At 41.6% G+C, this 23,513-nt stretch overlaps 1 pseudogene; it reads right to left on the reverse strand.

Annotated features, from left to right (window-relative positions):
* Positions 1-107: 107 nt before the first annotated feature.
* Positions 108-23,005, reverse strand: LOC143657102 (WASH complex subunit 2D pseudogene; annotated as a pseudogene).
* Between the last annotated feature and the right edge of the window lie 508 nt (positions 23,006-23,513).

Consider the following 23,513-nt stretch of genomic DNA (forward strand, 5'->3'; position numbering starts at 1 on the left):
CTATTTCAGTATTTGCTTTTGGTCATCCAGTTAAGATGCTAAGTATATAAGACTGCATGCCTAAACTCAAGTTTTAGCCAAAGGGAGGTGCGGCTGCCCCAAATGCTCTACTGGCCTCCAAAGGCATTCAGTGGATCATCAAATATGCCCGACAACTTGTACTCAAGAGTTTTGTTCAGATGTTGTCCGTGCAGACCAACTTTTTGGTGTGGTTGTCTTATCCTAGGTACCAGAAGAGAAGATATCATCCATATTATCATCAAATATCGACTAAGCTTCCACTTTCTTTTTGGACTTTTCTTCTGGCTTTATAGCTAGGTCAGCAAAATATCAATGTAATCAGATAAGTTGGGTTTCAGTGCTCTTTCCTTCTCCTTTGTTTTTTTGTGATGGTTTAATTGCTTCTCTAGCAAATATATCTTCTTCAAAAATATCCTGTGTTTTTGATGGACCATTCCAATGACTGTTGGCTTTTGACCCATTCTTCTTCCCTCTCTGATCTCTAAAGAGATCATCTTCATCTTCCAGGAGAAGAAATGGACTTATTTTCTTTGCTGGTTTTGGTTCAATGGACTGAAAGAGATCGTCATTGCTACCTGTCTCATCTAGAGCAGAAAAAATGGAGCTCTTTCCTTTGCTTCCCCCTGGCTGTTTGGGCAAAGTCTCAGTCTTCTCCTTGGCTTTTCTTTTACACTGACATACAGTACCTTTAGAAAAATATCCCCAGAATTGAAAAGGTTGTCCCCAAGAGGCTGACCCAGAGATTTTTGCAAAGGGACTTCTCTCCACTTCAGGCACAGAACCAACTTCAGAAGTGAGAATGGCAGCTGCTGCAGCCTACTCAGAGCCATCTTCTCCCCAGACCCTGGGCAGCATCTGACGGCCATCTGGTGAAACTGCAATGTCTCCTAACTGTGCAGTGGGTCCTCTGGGGACACTCGTATCCTCTGCTTTACTGGAGTCCTGGGCAGCCAGCCGCCAAGCTGCTTGGGTCTGTGGTCTGCATTTCCCTCTCACTTTCACTTGGCTCTTGTTTGCACTATGTAAAGTGTCTGCCCGAGCTGGACAATCAAAGCTCACTCCAGCCTCTCTACACCCAGGGAGAATGTGCGCTCTCCAGACTATGGGTCCTGTCAGGATCACGTGGCTCTGGCAAAACAGGCTTCACTCCAGAGATCTGGGGAGTTCCTAAAGGCAGTAAGGTTGCTAGGGTAATCTCTAAAATTGCCTCAGGTGTTTCCAGTTTCCGTGTGTTTTTTTTTTTCTTTGATACTTTGAGTGGATTCAGGTTGTTTCTGGTTCTTGAAAGAAGAGATGGAGTGGTCTTTATTCACTCCCCTCTTCCTCTGTGGGATCAGAGGCTGGCACTTGGCCAAGCTGGAAGATCAGCATCTTCCTCACCCCAGACCCCCAGCACTCCTTTCTTCTTGAGCTCTGTCTGCTCATGTTTTATCTCCTTTTGATATCTAGCTCTATAGTCCCCAGTTTGGTCTTTGTGTTTTATGTTTTTGTGTCTCAGGACTTTTTTTTAAATGTTCTTCTTGATCTGGTCAGTCACAATTTTCATGGATTCCAGAGCATTGTTTCCATAGTGTGCTTTATTCATTTGCTATTTGTTTTTTCCCTGTTCCTTTCTCTATTTTTCTTGCAGTCTCTTTGTGGAATTTCTGAAGTTGCTCCCTCTTGAACATTACTTATCTTTGAATAAAGTGTGTTTATTACAGGTTCATGTAGTAAGAGAAGTAAAGATCTGTTCTAGGTTATAAGAAAGGCATTTGCAGAAGTGAGATTGTGAGAGTATGAGAATGATATATTCTAGCCTTCATCTCTTCAAAGCTAACCAAGTTTGACATGGCAGAACTGCTTGTAATGCAGAGGTTTTCTTCTCCATTAGCCTCATAGACAGATGCCATACTGCAAATATGACTGGCCAGTATGTTTCTGCTGCATTTGCTTTAGGAAAGTTCCTGCTACTTCAATGTTTCAGACAGATGACTCTGGATTTTCTCTCTCAGTTTGTGCCAATGAGTTTGGAGAACTGTTCTTTGAGGTTCTCTCTGAAATCTACAGCCATAGGTTTCCTCTTCCTACTACATTCCCTCTTGAGCCTCCAGTGCATTTGTTAGTCCTTCCCCAAGTTTGTGATACTGGGTTATAGATGTCTCCAACATTTGTCAAGGATGTGTTTGAGTTTGTTTCTCAGTCTTCTTGTTGCTACTGGGTGGATTTGAAAACAAAAGGAAAGCCACCTTATTTCCTCAGCTGTTTTAAAATTGGGGGCACAGTTTAATCTTATATAGTTTAATGTAATACCTGGATACACCCTAGAATATATTAAGCAGATAACCAAAAAGTATTGGCAAAGTCCCTTGAGGGACGGGTGAAAACATATGGAATTATTAAACTTTACCACCAGGGAATCCCCTGATACTGTGTCAAACATTAGGGACACCTAAATCAACAGGCCAAGCCCTTGATCTTGAGGCTTACTCTTGTGAAGCTTATATAGATAGTGGAGAAGTTTAGCCTACCTATAAGTATACCTAAGAGTTACTTCTGAAGGACTTCTTTTGTTGCTCAGATGTGGCCTCACTCTCTTGAAGCCCAACTCTGCAAGTGAAATCATTGACCTCCCCCACTACGTGGGACATGACTTCCAAGGGTGAAAATCTCTCTGGCAGCATGAAAGATCACTTCCAAGGATGAGCAGCCCTGGTACCATGGGATCAACAATTCCTCCTGACCAAAAGGGGGAAAGAAGTGTAACAAAGTATCAGTGGCTGAGAGAGTTCAAATAAAGTAGAGAGGTTACTCTGAAGATCACTCTTGCGCAAGCTTCAGTTACACATTGCTACCTATCATGACTTGCCAAACCTCAACCAAAACTATTCCAGCCAATCCTAAAGAACACCTAGGGCAACATTTAAGATTCTAAGAAAGATTCCATGCACTAGGGTAACTTTTCAGAAACCTACACTCTCCAAATGTGTCCCTGTACCAGATAAGTCCTGAAATCTAGAGGGCCTAACCTCTCCAGAACATCAGCTAGTTCCATCTCCCTACCCTGTATTATTGACAGCCCCTTCCAACATGAAGAAGTTAGATTGGGCATAGCCCAAATACCCCTAAAGAGTAGACTAGAAGAATCAAAGGTGATGGTAGAATTATACAGAGAAGGTAGGGTCTACCAAAGCAATATGATTGCTGGATCATTAAGTTGTTATCTCTCTTAGTCTCCAGTATCTTACAGCAGCTAGAAGTAAAAACCTAAAATTGTAGAGTTGTAGCCCATACCAAACTCTGAAATCTGTTCTACAACTAGTTGTTGTGCTGTACTTTGAAATTTATTGCTTTTGGTATATATGTCATTTTTTCACAAAAATGGAAAAAGCGATTGTGATGTTAAAAATATTTGTTCTTCTAGTCGCCTATATTCAGAAGCAGTTACAAGGAAAAATCTGAGATGATGGTATGGTAGCCCAAGCCTAACTCCGGGATCTGTCCTTTAACTACTTATTGAAGAGTGCTTTGAACACTACTGCTTTTTTCTTTCTTTGCTTTGTATATATATACAAATTGTATATATATATAAATATATATACAATTAAAAAAAGGAAAAAAAATGAGTGCATAGACTGTGTTCTAGGTTACCAAAAACTCTTTGAAGGATATAGGGTTTGGGGCATGAACTTTTTATTTATTTATTTTTTTGTCTGAGGTACCTAAAGAACCATAAATATGCACCAACTTTTATAGCATAGCCCAAGGGTTAGTCTGAATGGAACTTGCATCAGAAATGACCAAGCCCAGTTTTTAACAGATGAAAAATTTCTTCTAATAAATTTACTAGAGCAACCACCTGCCAAGACTATCCTAGCAATCAAGACAGTATCTTTACCTTGTTCTTATAATACAAATGCCCACTCCTTATCTTCACCTATTTCCTCCCCATACAAGGAAAGAGGAATCTAACTTTACAGAGCACCTGTTCTATTTTGCCATAAGTTATTTGATGGTGAGTTAGTGTTTGGTCATCTCTCTATAAGACTTCTGGTATCCAAAAGTAAATAGTGAGACCAAGTATAACATTTTTGACAAGATTGCTGAACCTTACTTTAAACAGTAGCAAAAATCGACATGTATAAAGAAGGAAAATCACACTTTTCATAACCACAGCACTAAAGGAAGGATAGGAACGGGTGTAAGTCATTGAACATAAATTGTTAAAACCTACGTACCCTGAAGCCAGTCTAAAAGTAAGTTAGTAAGCCAGCAAAAAGCTTGTGTGTTCTTCATGGGCTGAAAGAATCTTAAGATACAACAGTGTGATGGCAGCTTCATTAAAGAGGTAAGAAATGGGTAGCTGTAGATTCCTTTCTAAGTGTCTGAAAATGCTGCTTGGAATTCCACCCATCAACCTGAGGAGATGAATAGCTGAAATCACATCATGCCTATATTTTCTGAAATAGAAACTGTCAACATTACTGTCACTGACAATGTTCTGACTAAACTGGAAGGAGATTTTTGGCAGTTCACAATCTGTTAGCTCAGATGCCACAGCTCTGGGGAAATGGCCTCAATACCTCAATACCTGGATTGTCTTGAAGAAATTGGTGTCAGAAGTGGAGTCTTTGATCCATTACTTTCCAAGTTCCAAAAGAAAGAAAGAAAACATGACAACAATAGATATAATTGTGATGGAGGAAGGGGGGGCATTTTTTGATTTTCACTTAATTGATATCTATTTATCAAATTCTATTCCATGCACTGTTCCAGGTGCTGCAAACATAAAAGTGGTTAAGCAAATCCCACACCCTTAGGGAGCTTACATTCACGTTTTGGGTGTTTGTGTGGGGATGGTAGTGGAGATGAGATAATCACATAACACACAAATTGATAAAAACAAACCAGATCTTTCAGATCGTGATAAGTGTAAGGAAGGCCAGAAATTAGATTTAGCATAGAGACTGATTAGCATAGGAAAGTCCCTCTGAGGAGATGGCATTTGAGGTCTGACATATATCATTGTATAAGAGTATTCTACGTGCTCTGTGCAAACTCTACGTGTCCTTTAGACTGCAGCCAGTCTCAGCCAAGTGAATCAGCCAGTGATAAATTTGGTAAGCCAAGGGGCTGAAGTAGCCTATTTTATTGAGGAATTGAGGGCTGGAGCAGTCATTTATTTGATCTTACTTTTCATTTTGTGCATGTTTTATACATATATATGGAGAATTTATACATGTAGCATTTAATGACCATGTTTAGTTATGAATGTGGATAATTCTGTGACCGTGTTTTTGACATGTAAATGGAAAATTTTTACTTTGCACGGTGAATTTAGTGACCAAGTGTTATACCAATTCATAGAGACCTAAGATTTTTATGTGTCTCTATGTAATACGTAAAATATAAAACTAAAAACTTAGGGCACTCGAGTTATAAAGCACAGATTTATGCATTGTCTCATTTATCGCTCACAATAACTCTGTCCGTGGGTATTATTACTGCCTTTGTTTTGTAGAGAAGAAATGGAAGCATAGAGAGGCACAATAAGCCAGCCCCAGTAGTAGGGGAAGGATCAGCACAAATCATTTGACTATAAATCTGGTCTTCTTTCCACCAAATAGGAAGCTTTGTACCAAGATACCACTTGAGTATTTTAGAAAAAAGAAACCTGTGTTAAAACAGTCAGGCTCTTATATAAAGCATTATGTAATATAGACCTGTAATATTAAGGTAAAGAATCTACATGCCGGAAAATGTTTTGTTTCTGATATGGCAATAACTTCATATTGTAGAGTAATGAGGAATGATTTTAGATAGCTAATGCCTTCATTTGATAAACATTAGCAGAAAAATATTGCTGAGATTTTCACTGTAAACTCTGTAATCTAAACACATAAACAATCTGCTAGGGTATCAATATTGTATAATTTATGAGTCATAAAATTACCAGGGATGATAAAAAATATATGTATACAAGCATACACATGCACACATATATGTATATGGCTGCATGTATATACGCGTGTATACATTTAGATTTGTATATGTTTGTGTATATATCTATTTTTCTCTTTTCCAGGGATTTTAAATGCCTCATAGTCTTTTCCTTAGATGTTCAGAAAATGTTGCACCCTTGGGTTGAAATGGAGCATGGCCCATTTATTTAAAAATTCCATCCGTTGCCTCTGGGTAGGCCCCGCTGCATGCTACAGTGATGAAATGCGTGAAATGAATGCTGACCGCACTCATCTCTGGGGTCTAAATCCCCTTTCCCCTTAGTGGATTTTTCCCCTCACACGCTCAGGAATAGAGTAACCTGACACTGCTTCTCCTCTTCCTGATTTATCAAAACATATTCTCATGACAAAATCTGACATTCATTAATCTTAAGGTACAAATGACTGATAATAGCTTAAGGTATTTATTCCCCAAAGGACATTTATCAAAAAACAATCTCAAAGAATAGAATTTCAGGTATCATGAAAGCAGGGATAGTAGGAATGTCTGTGTAATTATAGTTGGTAGTTTTACAATCTACTTATTTCTAAGATGAGCTGCTTTTGAGCAACTGAAAACAGGATTCTCTGTAAGTTGTCAGAGAAACTTAACTTACCATATCCTTTAATGACGAACAAAATAAAATGTATGTCTGCTAGATTTTCTCTACTCGTGACCGTGCAAGTTCTGACATGCACTGAAATAATTATATGCTGTGAAGCATCCTCAAATTTCGTTCATGCTCAGCCAAATTCATATCTTCTTCCACACCTCTTAGTAGGTGTGGAGCCAGTGCCTGAAGAAAGATGGCACTCATTAGTCCCTCCAAAGTTACTTTCTTTCCCGTACTGGGCAATTTCCAAAGTCCCTGGAAACTGTGGTTAAAATAAATATCAGAGGAAATGTTGAAATGAAAGGAGGAACGATACAAATAACAACACTCATTGTTAAGCACCATATACCACGATCCCATATAACCCCCAAAATGAATCTATAAGATGTTATTATACCCATTTCACAGATGAAGAAATTGAGGCACAGTATAATTATGTGGCTCACCCCAGATAATGTAGACAGGCATTACCGAATGGAATTTAAATCCAGGTGTAGCTGACTCCAAAGTCTGTTTCCATAGCCTCTTCCATAACTGAGGAATATGGGTATGAGGAGATGGGAGTATTTTTACTATGGTTTCCCAAGTGGGTGCTTGTTCCTGTGACCCCATATATGGAATAGTTGTTTCTTTAAAGTAATGTCTTAATGAAGATAGTACCCTGGATAGTGGTGAAGATGAGGTTGATAAAACTGATTCTTTTCCTTCTCTTCCCCTTACCCAGAGTTTCTCTAGTGCTCTGGTCATATTTTTTGGTTAACACTTGTCACAATACATATTCCCTTACCACTGGCTATGAATGTCTTGAGAGCAAGGACCATTTTATTTCTTTTCTGCTGTCTTTTTTCCTTCTTTTTTCCCCTTATTTCCCTTTGTCCTTCCCTCCATCCTTCCTTTCTTTTTTCTTTTAAGGAGTTTTATCAAAATCTACGATGGGAGGTGTAGAGAACAGGGAGCTGATGCTGAATTTGTGCAGAATTTCTATTTTGGTTGATTGTAAATGTTTGGAAATGGATAGTGGTGACAGTACATTATTGTGAGTATAATTAACAGTGCTGCATTATGTGTGTGAATGTGGTTGAAAGGGGAAGGTTTGGGTAGTGTGTGTCACTAGAAGGAAAATTAGAGGATAGAATATGGGACTGAAGCCAGATAGCCCCAGGAGTTCTCAGAGAAATTGAGACCTCAACCAAGGGCTGGCGCCATGAGGGTTCCTGACTCAGTCACAGGAAATAATTCAAGGACAAGTCAGTGTGTACAGCCAAAGAATCCACTAGTCAAGGTGTATGGCTCAAAACTTTGATGCATAGTGAAAGAAGATGAGCCTGGGTATTCCCCAAAGGAGATCCTTGCATTATAAGGACTTGGAGGGGCCCTTCCCCCTCTGGCCATGCTAATAAGGGATTGATGAGCTGCAACCTTTCATTGGTTCTTTTCAGGTACCGACCTGAGTGAGGGCAAGGTGTAGGGGGGCTGTGTAGGTGTGTGCATGCCAAAAGGAACTTCTTGTTATGGGTCTTAGGGTCACTTCCCCATCCCTCCTTTCCTATCTAACCTGCCTCATTCCCTTCTCAGAGAATTCTATCCTTAATCATAAGGGTGTTGTAGGGGGCAGGTCAGTCTTCTGTAACTGCTTCCTGCTGACAGAGGGGGAGTTTTCCCTACCTATAGTGGGAGCAGAATTCTCTGGCTATTCTATCTAGCAATTCTTCTGGGAGACTAGGGGTTTTTTGCATCTTTCTTGTTCTGGTGCGACCCCTTGGTTGTCTGTTAATGTCTTACAAGGGGGGTTGATCTGGACCATGACACATGCTGTTACTGTGGAGGTGCAGGATTGAGAGAGAGAGAGAGAGAGAGAGAGAAACCTACAAAGCTGAGGAGAACTAGGGTGGCTAGCCCCATTAAACAGAAAAGGATGGGTGAAGAATGGCACCTCTCTGGGTGGCAGAAACTAATAAATCAAATGGGAGAATTTCTTGGGACTCAGTGGACAACGGAGTGGCCTGGTCTTTAAGGGAGTTAATATTCTATCTTATTTTTGAGCTCTGATTAACATAAAAACAACAATCTTCTCCCAGCAATGCACATGTTCCTCTATGGGCTGCTTTAAAGGCATCTAGGGCTTGTCACTTTTGGAGAATGATGCCTTCTAATGAATTTACCTGGGATTGGTGAAGGGTTAAGGTGTAGGCTGTTTGTTCAATGCCAGTGGGTAGCTTAAGGGGAGAGACTGTGGTAGACCTACTCTGGTAGATGCTATTCCTGCAGCTCCCCCAATCTGGATGGTAGCTAGAAGTAGGATTACGATCTAGACCACATATTTTTTATTCCAGTTTGGGATGACAGATTGGGAAGCTTGTCACAGAAAAGACTTTTTTCCACTTTTTAGCTTGGGGCACATACACTAAATTACATGACCCTAACCACCACAGGGGCAGGTTAAGGTAGGTTTTATGCCTACAAAGGAAGAATATGCCCTGATTGGGGTTTAAAGAGACAGCAAATATTAGTTTGCCTATTGGTCTGGATGATGCCCTCCTGGTTGCTGATGTGGCAATCCAGATTTCAATTCGTTTGTGGGTTATCCATGCTCTACTGCATCTGAAAAGACAGGGTCTTGGGAATTTGTCATTAGAATTAAACATGATATCTCAATTTTTACCCTACACCATTCCTGGCATTCCTGTCAGGTGGTCATAGACTTCAGCACAAGCATTGGAAACAAAGTCTGAAGATAACACAGGGGATGTACATCTGTCCTTTGACCAACCCTGGAAGTACTGGGTAACTCATGACAGGGGTGGGAGACTTCAGTGATTAAAAAGGTATAGTTGTAGTATAAATAGGTTGGCAGAGGCCCAGAGTTTCATGTCAGTGGGCTATGCCTTAGACTATCTATAGTGAAGGACATATATGTAGCAAGATATTAAAGAGATTAACTGCAAGCTGGACCATGCTAAGGTAAGGATGAGTAAAGGAAGGTAAAGGATATAGAGAAAGCTTAAGGCTTGTAAGAGATCTTTGCTTAGTAGAGAGGTTGGGCAACCCAGGACTACTAGGGACTTCTGACAACATTCCTCAGTCTACAACTTAAGGGTAGTGTTTTAGTTAGGGTTCTCTGGAGAAACAGAATCAACAGGGAACACTCACAAATATAAAATTTATAAAAGTGTCTCACATGATTGTGGGAATGCAGAGTCCAAAATCTGCAGGGCAGACTGTGAAGCCGACGATTCTGATGGAGGGTCTAGATGAACTCCACAGGAGAGGCTCACTGGAGAAGCAGGAAGAGAACCTGTCTCTTCTGAATCCTCCTTAAAAGACTTCCAGTGATTAGATTAAGCATCACTCATTGCAGAAGACACTCCCCTTGACTGATTACAAATGGAATCAGCTGTGGATGCAGCTGACATGATCATGATTTAATTCTATGAAATGTCCTCATTGTAACAGAAGGCTAGCACTTGGCCAACCAGACAAACGGGTACCACCACTTAGCCAAGTTAACACATGAACCTGACATGACAGTCCACCCCTTTTCAACTTGGCAACTATAAATATCACCTTAAACCATACCTAATTTCTAAATAAAAAACATTAAAATACATTTTCTCTTTCACCTAACAATATTCAACTGTCCTGCATATACTGGAAACACATTAAATCTCTCCAGAGTAGGGTGCTAGTCCTTGGGTAATATTCATTCTTAAACTTGGTATCTTACAACTTAAATAGTATAACAGGAACAAAACAACATTATAGTCCTTGTTTCTGTAACTGATCACATAGTCATAGTTCATATTTATCACTACCTTCTTCCACTACCCATTCCATGTTCCCTTTACCCTCAGCAAGCACTTTAGGTGGCCATGGTTGTTTGCCTGGTGGGGTGACCCAAACCTTCATTCCTGATGTTTCAGAGCCATTGATAGTCCTGCCTGGAATGGGCTGTTGCAGTTTCCATTGGTTTAAATCACAGGGCATGGTAGTGCTAAAAGATGCCCTAGGGGGATCTCCTATATTCCAAGAAAACTCTTCTTTACTTCCATTGTGTAGTTGCAGTCCTATTTTCCCCTGATAGCCAGGGTCAATCACCCCAGACAATAACATAATTTCCTTCTGGGATTGTTGATCCAGGGGCATGAGTAGCCCCAAATGACCAGGTGGCAGTCTTAGATTCCAGTTCAATGGAATCATTGTTTCTCCTGGTGGAAGCACTCCCCCTTTTGGAGCTAAACCTGTAGACCAGCAGAGCTCAGGGTCACAGGAACAAGAAGCAAAAATTTTCCTAGTGGATCACTAGGGGTAATAGTGAGTGGTACCACTCCCATTTCCACCCCTTGGTTCCTGCACCCATGGATCCTGGCTATGGGAGAAATGGCACCATATAGTGGACACTGATTCAGAGCATATACATCTTCCTGGAGAACATTACCCCAGCCCTTCAAGGTATTGCCATCTAGTTGGCACTGTAATTTGGTTTTCAAAAGGCCATTCCACCATTCTATCAATCCTGCTACTTCTGGATGATGGGGAACATGGTAAGACCAGAGAATTGCATGAGCATGTGCCCATTCCTGCACTTCATTTGCTGAGAGGTGTGTTCCTTGATCAGAAGCAATGCTGTGTGGAATACCATGATTATGGATAAGGCATTCTGTAAGCCCACAGATGGTAGTTTTGGCAGAAGCATTGTGTGCAGGGAAAGCAAACCCATATCCAGAGTACGTGTCTATTCCAGTTAGAACAAAATTCTGTCCTTTCCATGAAGAGAGTGGTCCAATGTAATCAACCTGCCACCATGTAGCTGACTGGTCACCTCGGGGAATGGTGCCATATCAGGGGCTGAGTGTGGGTCTCTGCTGCTGGCAGATTGGGCACTCAGCAGTGGCTGTAGCCAGGTCAGCCTTGGTGAGTAGAAGTCCATGCTGCTGAGTCCATGCATGACCTCCATCCCTACCATCATGACCACTTTGTTCATGAGCCCATTGGGCAATTTCAGGAGTTGCTGGGGGAAGAGGCTGACTGTTATCCACAGAATGGGTCATCTTATCCACTTGATTATTAAAACCTTTCTCTGCTGAAGTCACCCTCTGGTGTGCTTTCACATAGGACACAAATATGTTCATGATTTTAGCCAACTCAGAAAGCTCTATCTTCATACCTCTTCCCCAGATCTCTTTGTCACCAATTTTCCAATTACGGTCTTTCCAAGTTCCCGACCATCCAGCCAAACCATTAGCAACAGCCCATGAGTCAGTATACAAATGCACCTCTCGCCAGTTCTCCTTCCAAGCAAAATGAATAACCAGGTGCACTGCTCAAAATTCTACCCACTGGGAGGATTTTCCCTCATCACTGTCCTTCAGGGATGCCAGAAAGGGGTTGTAGTGCTGTAGCTGTCCACTTTTGGGTGGTACCTGCATATCATGCTGAACCATCTGTAAACCAGGCCTGAGTTTTCTCTTCCTCAGTCAATTCACTGTAAGGAACTCCCCAAGAGGCCATAGCTCTGGTCTGGGAAAGAGAAGGTAATGTGGCAGGAGTGGAGACCATGGGCATTGGGCCACTTCTTCATGTAACTTACTTGTACCTTCAGGACCTGCTCCAGCCTTATCTCATATATACCATTTCCATTTTACATTAGAGTGCTGCTGCACACGAGCAAATTTATGGCTTGGTGGGTCAGACAGCATCCAGCTCATGATAGGCAACTCAGGACTCATGGTAATTTGGTGGCCCATGGTTAAGCGTTCAGTCTCTACTAAGGCTCAATAGCAGGCCAGAAGCTGTTTCTCAAAAGGAGAGTAGTTATTTGCAGCAGATGGTAAGGCTTTGCTCCAAAATCCTAAGGGTGTGCATTGTGATTCTCCTATAGAGGACTGTCAAAGGCTGCAAACATCATCTCTATTTGCCACTGACACTTCCAGCACCATTGGATCTGCTGGATCATATGGCCTACATCACAAAGCAGTTTGTACAGCAGCCTGGACCTGTCACAGAGCCTCCTCTTGTTCAGGCCTCCACTCAAAATTAGCAGCTTTTCTGGTCATTGATAAATGGGCTGGAGTAGCACACCCAAATGAGGAATATGTTGTCGCCAAAATCCAAAAAGACCAACTAGGAGTTGTGCCTCTTTTTTGGTCATAGGAGGGGCCAGACGCAGCAATTTATCCTTCACCTTAGAAGGAATATCTCGACATGCTCCACACCACTGGACACCTAGAAGTTTCACTGAGGTGGAAGGCCCGTGTATTTTTGTTGGATTTATCTTCCATCCTCTGACATACAAATGCCTTACCAGTAAGTCTAGAGTAGTTGCCACCTCTTCCTCACTAGGTCCAATCAACATGATATCATCAATATAATGGACCAGGATGATGTCTTGTGGGAGGGAGAAACGATCAAGGTCTCTGCAGACAAGATTATGACATAGGACTGGAGAGTTGATATACCCCTGAGGTACAACAGTGAAAGTATATTGCTGACCTTGCCAGCTGAAAGCAAACTGTTTCTGGTGGTCCTTACTAATAGCTATTGGGGAAAAAGCATTTGCCAGATCAATAGCTGCATCCCAGGTACCAAGGGATGTATTGATTTGCTCAAGCAGTGATACCACATCTGGAACAGAAGCTGCAATTGGGGTTACCCCCTGGTTGAGCTTATGATAATACACTGTCATCCTCCAAGACCCATCTGTTTTCTGCACAGGCCAGATAGGAAAACTGATTGGGGATGTGATGGGAATCACCACCCCTGCATCTTTCGCATACTTAAGAGTAGTAGTAATCTCTACAATCCCTCCAGGAATCCAGTCTTGCTTCTGATTTATTATTTTCCTAGATAGGGGCAGCTCTAGTGGCTTCCACTTGGCCTTTCCCACCATAATAGCCTTCACTGCATGAGTTAGAGTGCCAACGTGGGGATTTTGCCAGTTGCTTAGTATGTCTATTCCAGTTATACATTCTGGAACTGGGGAAATAACTACAGAATGGGTCCTGGGGCCCACTGGACCCACTGTGAGATGGGCCTGAGCTAAAACTTCATTGATCACCAGGTCTCCATAAGCCCCACTCTGACTGGTGGACCAGAGTGACATTTTGGGTCCCCTGGAATTAACGTCACTTCTGAACCAATGTCTAATAATCCCTGAAATATCTGATCATTTCCCTTTCCCCAATGCACAGTTACCCTGGTAAAAGGCCATCTCCTTGAGGAAGGCTTAGAGAAAGATTAACAGTATAAATTTGTGGTGGTGTAACAGAGTTCTCCCCCAAAGGGACCTGGCCTCCCCTTCGTTCAAGCAGCTCTGGGTCTGTAAACTGTCTCAAGTCTGGAAATTGATTAAGGGGCCGTGACTCTGTGTTTTTGTAATTCAGGTTAGACTTCTTTTCACTTGACCTAGAACTCTTTTGTTTATACAACTCAAGCAAGAATTTAGTAGTCTGTCCATCTGTAGTATTTCTAGGTGCCCCATGATTTACTAGCCAATGCCACAAATCTCTGTGAGTCATATAATTGTGACTCCTGCTTTGAGTTTGCTGTCTATTATAATAGCCACATCTACCCTGTCTTTGGCGATTAAGTGCTGCCAACTGGCTTCTGCCAACTCAGGATCCCATCATCCCCATTGTGTTTAAGGATTCCAGTTCAGTGACAGCAGTTCCCACAGTAATATCTGACCTACAGAGAAGTGCAACTACAGAGCTCCTCAGGGATTATGGCACTTGTCTCACAAATTTATTTCTCCCTCTTCTGGTAAAAGGTGCATTCTCTGGACATTTCTGGGATGTAAGAGTAGGCTTTTCATGATAAATCCACTCTAACATTCCAATCTTTCTAAGCCTCTGGATCCCCTCAGATACATTATACCAGGGCAGTTCTGGCATTTCAACCTCAGGTAATGTTGGCCACCTTTTGATCCATGTTTCAACCAACCATCCAAACAAACTGTTCATACCTTTTCTAACCCCTCAAGCTATAACATTGAATGCAGAATCTCTGCTTAGTTGACCCATATCAATAAATTTAGTCTGATCCAGCCTTATATTCCTCCCACCATTATCCCACACCCTTAAGATCCATTGCCACACATATTCCCCTGATTTCTGTCTATATAAATTGGAAAACTCACACAGTTCTTTTAGAGTATAATGTACCTCCTCATGTGTGATACTTTGTACCTCACCTTTAGGGGCCTGTTGGGACTTTAGTCTAGGTATAGGTATGGAAGAAATGAGGGGTGGTGGGGGTGGGTCATGAAAACAATTAGACATATCTTCCAAGCCATTTGCTTCAGGGCATTCATTTGTAGTTTCATCTGGTGAAACAGGATTGGTCACTCTAGGGCTAATCCCTCCAGGAGGAGGTTGGGTGGCCAACTCCTCAAGGCAGGCTGGAAGTGGGGCGGCTATGTCCTTAGGTCAAACTATTCCAGGATTAACTAGAGAAGACTCAGCATAACCTAGGGTTCCAGCCTCATCCCTGACATCATCATCAATCCATATGTCACCATCCCATTTTTCACGGTCCCACTCCTTTCCAATCAATGCCCTCAATTTAACAGCAGACACCATGCAGCACTGAATTTTTGGTTTATGTTGTCAAGTTGCTACTCTAACAATAAGTCTGATTTTCAGAGATCTCAAATCTACAGCTACAGGAAATAAGATTTTCCTTCAAGATACTCATAGAAACTTCTACATCTGTCAGACAGTGCTTAAGCTTTTTGTTTGAAGTCTTAAGCCCATCCCTTTCACTCCTTAATGTATCCAGTGTATCTAACAACAATCAGTCAGCATCTCTATACCTCTTATTTCCACAAAACTCCATAAAGGTGTCAAAAACATTATTCCTCAGACCCTGGCTTCATACAAGTGAAGCATTAGGAGAATCAAATGGTGATATTTTGACTATCTCTTTTGCCAACTCACTCCATGGATTGGGAGTGTCATTCCGACTATGGGAATCAGGGTCCTTAGTGCCTTTGAGTCCAGTTTTCCAGTAGAAAACCATTCATAAAAACCCATTCTTAAGATTCTGTTACTTAAGAACCACTCTTGGTATCAAGTTGTATTAGTTAGGGTTCTCTAGAAAAACAGAATCAACAGGAAACACTCGCAAATATAAAATTTATAAAAGTGCCTCAAGTGACTGTGGGAGAACAGAGTCCAAAATCTATAGGGCAGGCTGTGAAGCCAACGATTCTGATGGAGTATCTGGCCAAACTCCACAGGAGACACTCACCAGCTAAAGCAGGAAGAGAGCCTGTCTCTCCTGAATCCTCCTTAAGAGGCTTCCAGTGATTAGATTAAGCATCACTCATTGCAGAAGACATTCCCCTTGGCTGATTACTAATGGAATCAGCTGTGGATGCAGCCGACATGATCATGATTTAATTCTATGAAATGTCCTCATTGCAACAGACAGGCCAGCACTTGCCCAACCAGACAAACAGGTACCACCACTTGGCCAAGTTAACACGTGAACCTGACCATGACAGGTAGCATGAAGTTATGGGCTTTTGGATTTCCCTTGACCCCTACCACAGGGCAAGTCTTTGAGGACAAATTTTCAGAGTGATGGCTAAGGACAGAGTAAGTGATTCCTTATCAATTAACAAGTCAGTAATTTTACATGCTAGGTCAAGAGTCACCTGAGGTTCTTCAATGGTGATGGGAGTTGGTTGGGACTTCGGGCTTCTTCCGTTTTCATTCAAGGCCATCACTGGTCTAGGATCTCCCCCCTCCTCCCTTCAGAGCTGAGACAGTTCCTTTTCTGGTGGCCTTCCTTTTTACATTGATGACAAGGTCTCAGTGGCCCATCCAGGTCAGGGCACTCTTTGCCCCAAGGTCCCAACTTCCCACATTTGAAATGACTGCTTTTCTGTCCTGTTTGGCATTTGGGGTTACGCTGAAGGCACAGGACACAACTTACAAAGATTGCTGCTAAATGAGCCTGTGTCTTGACCTGTTGCTAATCCCACTGGACCTTCTCTAGTTCTTCAGCTCTATAACTGTTAGTGAAAACACTAAAAGCAGTGCCTAGCATTTACTTAAAGGGGGTTTGCAGTCCCATAGCCATTTTCTGCAATTTTCTCTGAATATCTGGGTATGATTGGCTAATAAAATGAGTCCCTAATAAAATTTGCCCTTCCTAGGAATTAGGGTCTATGTTAGTATATTTCTTCAAGGCTACTAAGCATTTCTACAACAGAGCAGGGCTCTCATCTTTCCCTTGGGTTACCCCTCTAATTTTGTCATAATTTACTGGTTTAATGGTGTTTTTCATTCCTGCTACAAGACAGGCAATCAGATTGTCACAGTGCCTTAAATCTGCCTGCCCTCATTGTAGTTCCCATTGGGGCCATTAATAGGGACTGCAGTTGCTGCTATTGAATAGTGGTTTGGTTGGGCTGCTGCAAGGGTATTTGCGTGGGTTTGGGCTTCTGTCTACATACAGAGTTTTTCTTCTGGGGGTGGAGAATGTGGACATAATGATATGGAAGTCATCCCTCAGGTTAGGTAAAAAGAGTGAAGGGGACTGAAATTCTTTGGCCAACTTGCCCAGGTCATCTGAAAAATATGCCTTAGCTTCTGTTTACATTGGGCTAAATTGGTCATAGAGACTAATGTATGTTGTGGCCAGGCCATATTGCAGAAGATTAATTTTTTTCTTTAGGCCACACAGTGTTTCAGGAGGCATCTAGAGCAGGATAGAAAGAGAATGAGAATTACCCATGTTTTGCTGGTGTGTCTCTGCCTATGCAAGAGAGAGAAAGAGAAAGGAATAGTAAAGGAGAGGGTATTAAGGAGAAGTGGGAGTCTTCACTGTAAGGAGACTCAAGCTTTGTGAGTGGGAGTCTTCATGGAAGGCTCCTAACTGAGCCTCTCTGAGAGGCTCAAGCCTTGGGCCAGGCGCTAGAGCCAGCATCCCAGGTTGGTTTGACCGGCCAGGTGATACAATCTCTGGGTGTCCCCAGAGATCCACACTTGCCTAGGTGTCCCCAGAGCTGGTGAGTAGGTGAGCACAAGGTAGGGAAATCCTCAACAGAGGCAGGAGAATTTGTCCCTGAAAGGAGTCTAAGGTATTTAGGATGTTCTCTAGGCAGTATAGAGGTGATGGAGGCACTGGACCTCATGAAAGTTGGAAGTCTGATGCCATAAGAATGTGAATTATAAACTAGGTCCTTGACCAGACTGGGAATCCTGATGGCAAAGTAGGGGGTACCTAAAGAAACATCTCGACTATTGAAAAGGTTATTTAAGCTTTGTAAATGCACTAGCTATTGCCTGGGGTAAAAACATTCTATCCTGTAGTCATCACAGGCAGTAGAGCCCTTCTCTGAGTTATAACTGGCACAGTGGGGCCCTGCAAGGTGACTGCATTCCCGTGTATTTGGACTTGAAATTTTAAACCACCCCCATACTCCCCCATCTTTCTGCACTGAACCCTTTCCCCTTTAGGTGGTTCATTCATACTCCGCCAAATTTTTAAGAGGCCATGAAGGGAGGGATATGTTAGACAGAAAGAATGGGACCTGGTCTGTGAGAGTTCCTACACCCTTCTTTTAACTGCCTCCAACTCTAGATCTCTCTCATTTAAAGCTGCGACCCAGATGTTTAGAAAAGGCTCCTGCTTTTTTCCCAAGACAGCCCTTCACAACCCCAGGGAAATTTCAGGGATGGTTTCTTTCCAATGTCCAGGCTTATTAACAGTAATTACAAAATCAAAGCTTTAAGCAGAAGGATTCAGAGAGTATCAATTTATCATAGAGTGCAAAGATTCTAGAGACTCAGGTGTAACACACAGACAGGTCAGTGAACTCCTGCACAGAGAGCTCCTGCAGTCAGCCCCAAAGAATGGTGTCAACAGTTACTTACTTAACCTTTGAATCTGTCTTCTTTGATTTATTTTAGCAGTGTTTTGTAGTTTTCTGAGTACGGGTCCTTTACATCCTTGATTCAGTTTATTTCTAGGTACTTGATTCTTTTACTTGCTATTGTGAATGGAATGTTTTTCTTAATTGCCTCCTTCGTTAGGCCATGACTGGTGTACAGAAACACTATTGACTTTTGTGCATTAATTTTGTATCCCACCACTTGGCTGAACTTGTTTATTAGCTCAATTAGCTTTGCTGTAGATTTCTTGGGATTTTCCAAATATGGGGTCGTGTCATCTGCAAGTGATGAAAGTTTTACTTCTTCCTTTCTGATTTGGGTGCCTTTTATTTCTTTTTCTTGCCTAATTGCTCTAACTAGAATTTCTAGCACAATGTTGAATAACAGTGGTGAGAGTGGGCATCTTTGTCTCATTCCTAATCTCAGGGGGTGGTGTTCAGTCTTTCACAATTGAGTATGATGCTGGCTGTGGATTTTTCATATATACCCTTTATTATATTGAGGAAGTATCCTTTGAGTCCTACCTTTCGTACTGTTTTTATCAGGAAAGGATGCTGATTTTTTTCAAATGCCTTTTCAGCATCAATCAGGATGATTGTGTGATTTTTCCCTTTCAATTTGTTAATGGGTTATATTACATTGGTTGATTGTCTTGTGTTGAAACACCCTTGCATGCCTGAAATAAACCCTACTTGGTTGTGGTGTATTATTCTTTTTTTTTGTTTGCATGGGCAGGCACTGGGAATTGAACCTGAGTCTCTGGCATGGCAGGCAAGAACTTTGGCTGTTAAGCCACTGTGGCCTGCCCGTATTATTCTTTTATTGTGCCATTGTGTTCAATTTGCAAGTATCTTGTTGAAAATTTTTGCATCTATAGTCATTAGGGGTATTGGCCTGTAATTTTCCTTTCTTATAGTATCCTTATTAGGTTTTGGAATTATAGTGATGTCAGCTTCTTAGAATGAGTTAGGTAGTATTCCTTTTTTCTTCAGTACTTTAGAAGAACTTGATCAGGAATGGTGTTCTTTCTTTTTGGAATGTTTGGTAAAATTCCCCTGTGAAATCAACTGATCCTGGGCTTTTCTTTGTAGGAAGGTTTTTGATAACTGATTGAATCTCATTACTTGTGATTGTTTTTTTGAGGTCTTCTCAAGTCAGTGTAGGTTGTTCATGTGTTTCTAGGAAGTTGTCCATTTCATCTAAGTTGTCTAGTTTGCCGGCATACAGTTGTTCATAGCATCCTCTTATGATTTCGTTTATTTCTTCGAGGTTCATGATAATGATCCCCTATCATTTATGATTTTGTTTACTTGCATCTTTTTTCTTTTTGACTTTCTCAGTCTAGCTAAGAATTTGTCAATTGATCTTCTCAAAGAAACAACTTTTGGTTTTATTGATTCTCTCCATTGATTTTTGTTCTCCAATTCATTTATTTCTGCCTTAATCTTTATTACTTCTTTTCTTCTACTTGCTTTCGGATTAGTTTGCTGCTCTTTCTGTAGTGTCTTCAGGTGTTCAGTTAAGTTTTTGGTTTAGATCTTTCTTCCTTTTTACTGTAGGTGTTTAAATCTATAAATTTCCCTCTCATCACCACCTTTGCTGCAACCCATAGGAATTGATATGTTGCATTCTCATTGTCATTCATCTTCAGATATATATTGATTTCTCTTGCAATTTCTTCTTTAACCAAACTGATTGTTTAAGAATGTGTTGTTTAATCTCCACATGTTTGTGAAAGTTCTGGTTTTTTGGTAGTTATTGATTTCCAGCTTCATTCTACTATATTAGAGAAAGTGCTTTGAATAATTTCAATCTTTTTGAAATTACAAAGACCTGTTTTGTGCCCCAGCATATGATCTATCCTGAAGAATGTTCCATGAGTAATTAGGAAGAATGTCTATCTTGGTGTTTTGCGGTGCAATGATCTATATATGTCTATTTGGTCTAGTTCATTTATCATATTGTTTAGGTTCTCTATTTCCTTATCGGTCTGCTGTCTGGTTGTTCCCTCTATAGAAGGAGTGGTGTATTGAAATCTACCACTATTGTAGAGATGTCTATTGCTTTCTTCAATTTTGCCAATGTTTGTCTCATGTACTTTGGAGCTCCTTGATTGAGTGCATAAACATGATTTTTATTTCTTCTTGGTGAATTGTCCCTTTTATTATTATATACTGTCCTTCTTTGTCTCTCATGACATCTTTACATTTAAAGCCTATTTCGTCTGATATCAGTATAGCTACCCCTGCCTTTTTTTAGTTACAACTTTCATGGAATATCTTTTTCTATTCTTTCACTTTCAACCTATTTGTATACTTGGTCTAAGATGAGTCTCCTGTATGCAACATATAGATGGATCATATTTTTAAAATCCATTCTGCCTATCTGTATCTGTTAATTGGGGAGTTTAATCCATTAGCATTCAAAGTTATTACTGTAAAGGCAGTTTTTGATTCAACGATCTTATCCTTTGGTTTTTATTTGTCAGATCTATTTCTTTCTCTCCCTCTTATTGTTCTCTAAGTTACCCTGGCTAATAGTCCTCAATTCAGTGCCTTCCTCCAGGCCTCCTTCTCATCTCTTTTTTTTCTTAAAAAAACTTTTTTATCTGTGAAAATTTTAAATTCTTCCTCACTTTTGAAGGACAGCTTTGCTGGATAAACAACTGTTGGATAAAAATTTTTTTCTTTTAGAATCTTAAATATGTCACACCCCTGCCTTCTCACCTCCGTGGTGGACAGTGAGCAGTCAGTGCTTAGTCTTAAGTGGCTTCCCTGTTAGCCGTGATTCCCTTTTCTCTTGCTGCTTTCAGGATTCTCTCCTTCTCTTAGACATTTTACAGTCTAATCAATATGTGTCTTGGGGTGGGTCTGTTTGATTTATCCTATTTGTAGTTCATTGGGCTTCTTTGATTTGCATATTTTTTTCTTTTATAAGGGTTGGGAAGTTTCCCCAATTATCTCCTCAAATAATCTTCCTAGGACCTTACTCTTCTTCCTCCTTCTGAGGCGCTGAGGGTTCTTAAATTTGTATGATTTGTGTTGTCAATCAATTCCTTGAGAGCCAGTTCAAAATTTTCCAACTTTACCATCATTTGTTCTTTTGCATATTTGAGTTCAATTGCTCTTTCCTCTAGTTCACATATTCTTTCTTCTGCCTCTTCATATCTGCTGTTATGTGTCTAGTATATTTTTAATTTGGTCTACAATATCTTTCATTTTTGTAAGACCTACTATTTTTTTCTATTCTTTCAAATTCTTCTTTATGCTCCTCTAGTGTCTTCTTGATATCCTTATGCCTTTAGCCAACCCACTGAATTTACTTAGGAGATTTGTTTGAGCACCTTTGCTTAGTAGTTCCAGATTCTGTGTCTCCTCTGGCTTTTTAATTTGCTAATTTTGCTTGGCCATATCTTCTTGCAACTTCACATTCTTTGTGATTTTTTGTTGTTGTTTTCTCAGCATTTGATTTTCTTAATAAAGTTTTTTGGTAAGTTGATTTACCTCACTTATCTAAGATTTTGTAGGTCGCATTGGCATTGAAGTCTCTTTTGGCACTTGGTTTGTCAGTAATTCCTAGCTAAATTAGGGACAGAGCCTCACACAGGAGGTGCACCCTTCCTTGGAAGTCCATTAGGGCTGGGCAGAAAAGCATTTTGCTGGAATGCACTTTCCCTGTCTTCCCAACAGATGTCACTCTTGGGCCACCTGTTTCCCACAAGCCTGCCTCACCCAAATTGCAGAGCCTCCCTCAGCTAGGACCCAACCAGGCAACAATGCAGTCATGGCCACAGTTCTCTGTGAATGTAGGAAGCTGCAGACTCTGAGAGTAAGAGGTGGACACTGGGCACCTTGTCTGAGATCCCACCTGGAGGTACAATGTGTCTGATAATTCCCAGGTTCCTGCATGGAAAAACCTCGGGCTAGGGGACTGAGAGGTTCAACTTTTCCAGCCAGCAGCTGGCCCAGGAGTGATCTGCTTTTCACTGGACAGCAAGACCCGGGTTTGTATTAGAGCACTGGCTTGACAGTTAAGTTGTCTGGATTTTTTCAGCCAAAACAGGGCTGGGTTCCCATGCATAGGGTATAGACCAGCTCCAGTGGGCCTGGGATAAGTTCTGGAGAGGCTCTGGAAAACCCTGTAATTCCCCTGCGCTTTCCAGACTCCCCAGTAGATGATGCTGTGCAATGACTTAATCGGTACTCAGAAGCTGTTTACCTCCTGACCAGGTTTGGCTGAAACTGCAGGGATCCTCTGCACTCATTTTGCCAGCCAAAATTTGACGCAGTGTGAGGCCGTGTCCCCCACTGTGCTTGCAGAAGAACACTTCTCCAACTTTCCCAGTCTGCAGTTGTCCCCCAGGCAAGGACACTTCTCCAACTTTCCCAGTCTGCAGTTGTCCCCAGGCAAGGATAGGGCCTCCAACTGCTCTTTCCCTCGAGGGTGGTTGAGGGAGCACCGGGGCCTGAGGCTGGAAACACAGTTCCATGTTTTCTCAGACTCTTTGTCCCTCACTGACCTGGGCCCGGAAGTGTTCTCCCCTGTCCCCCAAGCAGTTGATTTGAGTAGTCTCTGTCTAGCTGCTTGCTGCTTTCAGAGAAGATTTTGCAGTCCCTTCCCTAGCACTCCATTCTAGAAATTCCTCCTTACTGCCGTTTTGTATTCTGTTCTCCCCAGCAAGCTGGGTCTCTGTGGGGTTGGGTCTCTGTGTTTGGATAGAGGCGGGGATCTGTCTCCCTGCCATGAGAGACTTTATAGTCTGTGTCTCTGGTAGGAGGTGAGAGGGATCCCAGCTGCTGCCTCTGGGACAGAGCTACAAGGAACCAAGTGAGCAGGGAGAGGAGAGAACTGGTTGGTCCGGGATGGACGTTTCCTATCTGATATTTTTCTCTTCCTTCGATGGAGCATTTGCGCGATCCTTCACCAGTCTAAACCTTCCTCCAGAGTTCTGAATGCGTGAGAATGATCCTCATTTTTGCTGGATCTCTGAAGAGAGG

Source organism: Tamandua tetradactyla, chromosome 2 (assembly GCF_023851605.1).
Source record: "Tamandua tetradactyla isolate mTamTet1 chromosome 2, mTamTet1.pri, whole genome shotgun sequence".
In the NCBI taxonomy this organism is placed as follows: Eukaryota; Metazoa; Chordata; class Mammalia; order Pilosa; family Myrmecophagidae; genus Tamandua; species Tamandua tetradactyla.